General features: G+C 45.7%; 1 long non-coding RNA gene across 1 annotated transcript; it reads left to right on the top strand.

Moving 5' to 3' along the window:
• The first annotated feature begins 4013 nt into the window (after positions 1 to 4013).
• Positions 4014 to 4356, top strand: LOC136306039 (uncharacterized). The gene is made up of 2 exons (XR_010725482.1): positions 4014 to 4124; positions 4262 to 4356. It is a non-coding gene; the product is annotated as an uncharacterized lncRNA (long non-coding RNA).
• The last annotated feature ends 4808 nt before the right edge of the window (positions 4357 to 9164 follow it).

The raw sequence follows: 9164 nt of genomic DNA on the forward strand, positions 1-9164 counted from the left end.
TTCAGGATCAATTCCGGGTCATTTTGGGTCAATTTTGGGTCGGATTTTAACCAATTTTGGATCAATTCAGGATCAATTCCGGGTCATTTTTGGGTCAATTTTGGGTCGGATTTTAACCAATTTTTGGATCAATTCGGGATCAGTTCCGGGTCATTTTTGGGTCAATTTTGGGTCGGATTTTAACCAATTTTGGATCACTTTGGGATCAATTCCGGGTCATTTTGGATCAATTTTGGGTCGGATTTTAACCAATTTTGGATCACTTTGGATCAGTTCCGGGTCATTTTTGGGTCAATTTTGGGTCAGATTTTAACCAATTTTTGGATCAATTCGGGATCAGTTCCGGTCATTTTTGGGTCAATTTTGGGTCGGATTTTAACCAATTTTCGGATCACTTTGGGATCAGTTCCGGGTCATTTTTGGGTCAATTTTGGGTCGGATTTTAACCAATTTTTGGATCAATTCGGGATCAGTTCCGGGTCATTTTTGGGTCAATTTTGGGTCGGATTTTAACCAATTTTCGGATCAATTCAGGATCAATTCCGGGTCATTTTTGGGTCAATTTTGGGTCGGATTTTAACCAATTTCGGATCACTTCGGGATCAATTCCGGGTCATTTTTGGGTCAATTTTGGGTCCGATTTTAACCAATTTTGGATCACTTTGGGATCAGTTCCGGGTCATTTTTGGGTCAATTTTGGGTCGGATTTTAACCAATTTTGGATCACTTTGGGATCAATTCCGGGTCATTTTTGGGTCAATTTTGGGTCCGATTTTAATCCATTTTCGGATCACTTTGGGATCAATTCCGGGTCATTTTTGGATCAATTTTGGGTCGGATTTTAACCAATTTTGGATCAATTCAGGATCAATTCCGGGTCATTTTTGGGTCAATTTTGGGTCAGATTTTAACCAATTTTGGATCAATTCGGGATCAGTTCCGGGTCATTTTTGGGTCAATTTTGGGTCGGATTTTAATCCATTTTCGGATCACTTTGGGATCAGTTCCGGGTCATTTTTGGATCAATTTTGGGTCCGATTTTAATCCATTTTCGGATCACTTTGGGATCAGTTCCGGGTCATTTTCGGATCAATTTTGGGTCCGATTTTAATCCATTTTCGGATCACTTTGGATCAGTTCCGGGTCATTTTTGGGTCAATTTTGGGTCGGATTTTAACCAATTTTGGATCACTTTGGGATCAATTCCGGGTCATTTTTGGGTCAATTTTGGGTCGGATTTTAACCAATTTTGGATCACTTTGGGATCAATTCCGGGTCATTTTTGGGTCAGGTTTGGGTCGGATTTTAACCAATTTCGGATCACTTTGGGATCAGTTCCGGGTCATTTTTGGGTCAATTTTGGGTCAGATTTTAACCAATTTCGGATCACTTTGGGATCAGTTCCGGGTCATTTTTGGGTCAATTTTGGGTCGGATTTTAACCAATTTCGGATCACTTTGGGATCAGTTCCGGGTCATTTTTGGGTCAGGTTTCGGTCAGATTTTAACCAATTTCGGATCACTTTGGGATCAGTTCCGGGTCATTTTTGGGTCAATTTGGGTCCGATTTTAATCCATTTTCGGATCACTTTGGGATCAATTCCGGGTCATTTTTGGGTCAATTTTGGGTCGGATTTTAACCATTTTGGATCACTTTGGGATCAGTTCCGGGTCATTTTTGGGTCAATTTTGGGTCGGATTTTAACCAATTTTGGATCACTTTGGGATCAGTTCCGGGTCATTTTTGGGTCAATTTTGGGTCAGATTTTAACCAATTTTCGGATCAATTCAGGATCAGTTCCGGGTCATTTTTGGGTCAATTTTGGGTCGGATTTAACCAATTTTTGGATCAATTCGGGATCAGTTCCGGGTCATTTTTGGATCAATTTTGGGTCGGATTTTAACCAATTTTGGATCACTTTGGGATCAATTCCGGGTCATTTTTGGGTCAATTTTGGGTCGGATTTTAACCAATTTTGGATCACTTTGGGATCAATTCCGGGTCATTTTTGGATCAATTTTGGGTCGGATTTTAACCAATTTTTGGATCACTTTGGGATCAGTTCCGGGTCATTTTTGGGTCAATTTTGGGTCGGATTTTAACCAATTTCGGATCACTTTGGGATCAGTTCCGGGTCATTTTTTGGGTCAATTTTGGGTCGGATTTTAACCAATTTTGGATCACTTCGGGATCAGTTCCGGGTCATTTTTGGGTCAATTTTGGGTCGGATTTTAACCAATTTTTGGATCAATTCAGGATCAATTCCGGGTCATTTTTGGATCAATTTTGGGTCGGATTTTAACCAATTTCGGATCACTTTGGGATCAGTTCCGGGTCATTTTTGGGTCAATTTTGGGTCGGATTTTAACCAATTTTTGGATCAATTCGGGATCAGTTCCGGGTCATTTTTGGATCAATTTTGGGTCCGATTTTAATCCATTTTCGGATCACTTTGGGATCAGTTCCGGGTCATTTTTGGGTCAATTTTGGGTCGGATTTTAACCAATTTCGGATCACTTTGGGATCAATTTTGGGTCAGATTTTAACCAATTTTGGATCAATTCAGGATCAATTCCGGGTCATTTTTGGATCAATTTTGGGTCAGATTTTAACCAATTTTGGATCAATTCAGGATCAATTCCGGGTCATTTTTGGGTCAATTTTGGGTCGGATTTTAATCCATTTTCGGATCACTTTGGGATCAGTTCCGGGTCATTTTTGGGTCAATTTTGGGTCGGATTTTAATCCATTTTCGGATCACTTTGGGATCAGTTCCGGGTCATTTTTGGGTCAATTTTGGGTCGGATTTTAACCAATTTCGGATCACTTTGGGATCAGTTCCGGGTCATTTTTGGATCAATTTTGGGTCCGATTTTAATCCATTTTCGGATCACTTTGGGATCAGTTCCGGGTCATTTTTGGGTCAGGTTTGGGTCAGATTTTAACCAATTTCGGATCACTTTGGGATCAGTTCCGGGTCATTTTTGGATCAATTTTGGGTCCGATTTTAATCCATTTTCGGATCACTTTGGGATCAGTTCCGGGTCATTTTTGAATCAATTTTGGGTCAGATTTTAACCAATTTTCGGATCAATTCAGGATCAGTTCCGGGTCATTTTTGGGTCAATTTTGGGTCAGATTTTAACCAATTTCGGATCACTTTGGGATCAGTTCCGGGTCATTTTTGGGTCAATTTTGGGTCGGATTTTAACCAATTTCGGATCACTTTGGGATCAGTTCCGGGTCATTTTTGGATCAATTTTGGGTCCGATTTTAATCCATTTTCGGATCACTTTGGGATCAGTTCCGGGTCATTTTTGGGTCAGGTTTGGGTCAGATTTTAACCAATTTCGGATCACTTTGGGATCAGTTCCGGGTCATTTTTGGATCAATTTTGGGTCCGATTTAATCCATTTCGGATCACTTTGGGATCAGTTCCGGGTCATTTTTGGGTCAATTTTGGGTCGGATTTTAACCAATTTTCGGATCAATTCAGGATCAATTCCGGGTCATTTTTGGGTCAATTTTGGTCGGATTTTAACCAATTTTGGATCACTTTGGGATCAGTTCCGGGTCATTTTTGGATCAATTCGGGTCAGATTTTAATCCATTTTTGGATCAATTCAGGATCAATTCCGGGTCATTTTTGGGTCAATTTTGGGTCGGATTTTAACCAATTTTGGATCACTTTGGGATCAATTCCGGGTCATTTTTGGATCAATTTTGGGTCGGATTTTAACCAATTCGGATCACTTTGGGATCAATTCCGGGTCATTTTTGGATCAATTTTGGGTCGGATTTTAACCAATTTCGGATCAATTCAGGATCAGTTCCGGGTCATTTTTGGTCGGATTTTAACCAATTTTGGATCACTTCGGGATCAGTTCCGGGTCATTTTTGGGTCAGGTTTGGGTCGGTTTTGGGCCGGTTTTAGGGTCGTATTCGGGGTCGATTCCCGGTTCAGTTTTGAGCCGATTTCCCCCGATTTTCCCCCATTTCCCCTCCCCCAGGGGGCGCTGCTGGGCACCCACGTGCTGCTGATGATGTCATCGGCGGCGGGCGGAGTCCTGGCCGTGATTGGCTGCGTGGCGGCCGCCAGGGGGCGCCCCAGGGCGCGGCCAGTGGTGAGTGACACGGGGGGCGTGGCCACCATCATTAACGAGGGGGCGTGGTTTGTAATGTTCACGCTTCCTTTTACGGGCATGGGGGTGGGGCAGGGGGTGTGGCCTAAACTGACCCCGCCTCCCTGTCCTGCCCCCAGCCCGTGGTGATCTACCAGACTGCGATGCCCGCCCCGGGGGCGGGGCCGGCCGAGGCCACGCCCCCTGCTCCGCAATAAAGGCCAATCACAGCTGAGAGTGCGTCTGGCTCCGTCATCTGATTGGCTGGGGAGGGGGGTGAGGTCATTGGTGGCACTGGGGAGAGCCCAGAGCCGCACTGGGAGCACTGGGAGGCAACTGGGAACCAACTGGGAGGACTGGGAGCCAACTGGGAACCAACTGGGAGGACTGGGAGCCAACTGGGAACGAACTGGGAACAAACTGGGAACGAACTGGGAACGAACTGGGAACGAACTGGGAATGAACTGGGAGGACTGGGAGGCAACTGGGAACCAACTGGGAGGACTGGGAGCCAACTGGGAACGAACTGGGAACAAACTGGGAACGAACTGGGAACGAACTGGGAGGACTGGGAGGCAACTGGGAACAAACTGGGAACAAACTGGGAACGAACTGGGAGTGAACTGGGAACGAACTGGGAACGAACTGGGAACGAACTGGGAGGACTGGGAGGCAACTGGGAACAAACTGGGAACAAACTGGGAACAAACTGGGAGGGAACTGGGAACGAACTGGGAATGAACTGGGAACGAACTGGGAATGAACTGGGAGCAAACTGGGAACGAACTGAGAACAAACTGGGAACAAACTGGGAATGAACTGGGAACGAACTGGGAATGAACTGGGAACAAACTGGGAACGAACTGGGAGCAAACTGGGAACGAACTGGGAGTGAACTGGGAACGAACTGGGAACGAACTGAGAACAAACTGGGAACGAACTGGGAATGAACTGGGAACGAACTGGGAACGAACTGAGAACAAACTGGGAACGAACTGGGAATGAACTGGGAACGAACTGGGAACCAACTGGGAGCAAACTGGGAACAAACTGGGAACGAACTGGGAGCAAACTGGGAACGAACTGGGAACGAACCGGAAACCAACTGGGAACAAACTGGGAACAAACTGGGAGTGAACTGGGAACAAACTGGGAACGAACTGGGAATGAACTGGGAACGAACTGGGAACAAACTGGGATTGAACTGGGAACACTGGGAGCCTTCTCCCCTCCCATTTCCCGCCCTTTCCCCCTCCCGTTTCCCACTTTTCTCCCCTCATATTTTCCCCATTTTTGGATCGTTTTTCCTCCAGGAAAAGAGAAAATAAAAAAATAAATAAATACATAAATAAATAAATAAATAAAATTACCGTTTTTTAAATTTTAAAAAATTACCCAGGGAGAGAAAAAAAAAAGGTAATTAAAAAAAAAATACCTAGAAAATTAAAAAAAAAATTTAATTTTAATTTAATTTAAATTAACTTTGAAGAAGTATCGGGTTGAAAGAGGGAAGAATGGAGGAAAATCAGAGGAAAATGAGGAAAGATGGGCAGAAAAAGGGGAAAAAAAAACAAAAAAGGAAAAATTATGTAGAAATGGGCAAAATTGGGGGAAAATGAGGAAACGGGGAGTAAAGGGAGAAAATCTGTGGGAAATGAGGGAAAATGGGGGAAAACCTGTGAAAACGAGCCCCAGAGAGGCAAAATGGGGGAGAAAAGGGACAAAATTGGGAAAAACTGGTAAAATTTGGGGAAAGCGGAGGGAAAGCGAGAAAAAATGGGGCAAAAGTGGGAAAAAATGGGGGGGGGATGGGTAAAAAAGGAGGAAAAGTGGGAAAACCCGAATGTGGGAAGGGAGGGGGGAAAGTGGGGGGGAAACGAGGGGAAAGGAGGCAAAAGCAGGGAGAAAGAGGGAAAAAAATGGGAAAATGAGGGAAAAATTGGGAAAAGCGGGGAGAAATGAGCGGGAAACGGGTGGGGAGGTGTAAAATGTGAGAGAAACGAGGCGGAAACGGGGAAATTCGGGGAGGAAAGGGCAAAAAAGGGCGGAAAAGGAGAAAATCCAAGGGAAGGAGAAAAATGGACAGGAACGGGCAAAACTGGGGGGGGGAATGAGGCAAAAATGGGGAAAATCCGGGGGAAAATGGGGAAAATCTGGGGAAAAGGGGCAATAATGGGGAAAAATCCGGGGAAAAGGGCAAAAAATGGGGAAAATCTGGGGAAAAAGGGGCAAAAATGGGGAAAAATCCGGGGAAAAAGGGGCAAAATTGTGGAAAATCTGGGGAAAAGGGGCAAAAATGGGGAAAATCTGGGAAAAAAGGGTCAAAAATGGGAAAAATCCGGGGGAAAAAGGGGCAAAATTGTGGAAAATCTAGGAAAAAAAAGGGGGAAAATGGGGAAAATCTGGGAAAAAGGGGCAAAAATGGGGAAAATCTGGGGGGAAAAGGGGCAAAATTGTGGAAAATCTGGGAAAAAAGGGGGGGAAATGGGGAAAATCTGGGAAAAAGGGGCAAAAATGGGGAAAATCGCGGAGGAAGGGGCAAAAAAAGTTAAAAAATCCGGGAAAAAAGGGGCAAAAATGGGAAAAATGGAGAAAAATCTGGGGAAAAAGGGGCAAAAATGGGGAAAAATCTGGGGAAAAAGGGGGAAAATGGGGAAAATCTGGGAAAACGGGGAAAAATGGGGAAAATCTGGGAAAAAAAAGAGTCAAAAATGGGGGAAACTGGGGGGAAAGGGACAAAATCCCGGGAAAATGAGGTGAAAACGGGCAGGAAAGAGGAAGATCTGGGGGGAAAAACGCAGAAATGGGGAAAATCGGAGGAAAATGAGGCAAAACTGGAGAAAATCTGGAGGAAATGGGCAAAAATGGGGAAAATCTGGGGAAAATGAGGGGAAATGGGGAAAATCAGGGAATAAATGGGGGAAATTTGGGATAAAATGGGCAGAAAGGGATAAAATCCAGGAAAAAGGAGGCAAAAATCAGGGGAAATGAGGGGAAAACGGGCAGGAAGGAGGAAAAAAAATCAGGGAAAATGAGGGAAAACCGGGGAAAATCCGTGGAAAATCCGGGGAAAATGATGGAAAATGGGGTGGAAAATCGGGAAAAGTGAGGGAAAACTGGGGGAAATTCGGGGAAAATGAGGGAAAATGGGAAAATCAGGGGAAATGAGGGAAAACTGGGGAAAATCAGGGGAAAATGAAGCAAAAATGGGGTGGAAAATCGGGAAAAATGAGGGAAAATGGGAAAATCAGGGGAAAATGAAGCAAAAATGGGGTGGAAAATCGGGAAAAATGAGGGAAAACTGGGGAAAATCAGGGAAAAAAATGTGGGAAAACTGGGAAAATCGGGAAAACTGTGAAAAATTAGGGCAAAAATGGAAAACAAATCGGGTTGAAAACCGGGGAACAACCGAGGAGAAAACTGGGGAAAATTAGGGGAAAATGAGGCAAAAATGGGGTGGAAAATCGGGAAAAAATGAGGGGAAAACGGGAAAATCAGGGGAAATTATGGAAAATGGGGTGGAAAATCGGGAAAAATGAGGAAAAACCGGGAAAATCAGGGGAAAAAAGGAAAAATGGGGTGGAAAATCGGGGGGAAATGAGGGAAAACTGGGGAAAATGAGGGGAAAAAAGGAAAAATGGGGTGGAAAATCGGGGGAAAATCAGGGAAAACTGGGAAAAGTCGGGGAAAAAATGGGAAAGAAATCGGGTGGAAAAGCGGGGAAGAGGCGAGGGGAAAAGGGGAGCGAAGCGGGCCAGAGGGGGAGGGGCGGCTGAGTCAGAGCGTCCCGGGATTAGCGAGATCCCGGGATTAGCGAGATCCCGGGCGCGGCCACAAAACCGCGGCCACAGGCGCGGCCGGCGGCCGGAGGCGACGGCGGGGACAGGGATGGGACGGCGGTGAGGACACGGGGAATGGGGAAAAATGGGGAAAAATGGGGGGAAATGGGGAAAAACGGGGGGAAATGGGGGGAAAATGGGGGAAAAATGGGGGAAAATGGGGAAAAATGGGGGAAAATGGGGGAAAAATGGGGGAAAATGGGGAAAAATGGGGAAAATGGGGGAAAAATGGGGGAAAATGGGGAAAAATGGGGAAAATGGGGGAAAATGGGGGGGAAATGGGAAAAATGGGGGAAAAATGGGGGAAAATGGGGAAAAATGGGGGGAAATGGGGAAAAATGGGGGAAAATGGGGAAAAATGGGGGGAAATGGGGGGAAACGGGGAAAAATGGGGGGAAATGAGGGGAAATGAGGGGGAAAAGGGGGGGACGGAGGAGACGGCGGGGACAGGGATGGGACGGCGGTGAGGACACGGGGGAGGGGGGAAAATGGGGAAAAACGGGGGGAAATGGGGAAAAACGGGGGAAAGTGGGGAAAATGGGGAAAAATGGGGGGAAATGAGGGGGAAAAGGGGGGGACGGAGGCGGCGGCGGGGACAGGGATGGGACGGCGGTGAGGACACGGGGGAGGGGGGAAAATGGGGAAAAACGGGGGAAAGTGGGGAAAATGGGGAAAAAATGGGGAAAAAAATGGGGAAAAATGGGGGAAATGGGGGAAAAGGGGAAAAATGGAGGAAAAAAGGAGGAAATTAGGGGAAAATGAGGGAATGGGGGAAATGGGGGGAAATGGGAAAATTTGAGGGGAAAAAGGGGGGAAATGGGGGAAAATGGGGGAAAATGGGGGGGAAAAATGGGGGAAGGAAAAAAGGGGGAAATGAGGGAAAATTTGGGAGAAAAGGGAGGAAATAAATGGAAAATGGAGGGGAAATAGGGAAAAGGAGGGAAAAATGGGGAGAAAAGGGGAAAAATGGGGGAAATTTGGGGGGAAATGGGAAAAATTGGGGGCCATGGGAAAAAAAAAACATGGAGAAAATTGGGGAATGGGAAAAACGGGGAGGAAATGGGGGAAAATGGGGAAAAAAAAAGGCGGGAATTGGGAAAAAACATGGGAAGGGGAGGGAAATGGGGGGAAATCGGGAAAAATTTGGTGGGAATGAGGGGGGATTATGGGGAATTTGGGGAAAAAATGGGGAAAATTGAGGAAA

The sequence above is a fragment of the Chamaea fasciata genome, unplaced genomic scaffold, assembly GCF_029207755.1.
Source record: "Chamaea fasciata isolate MVZ Bird 193981 ecotype frontalis unplaced genomic scaffold, bChaFas1.0.hap1 SCAF_923, whole genome shotgun sequence".
NCBI classification, from domain to species: Eukaryota; Metazoa; Chordata; class Aves; order Passeriformes; family Sylviidae; genus Chamaea; species Chamaea fasciata.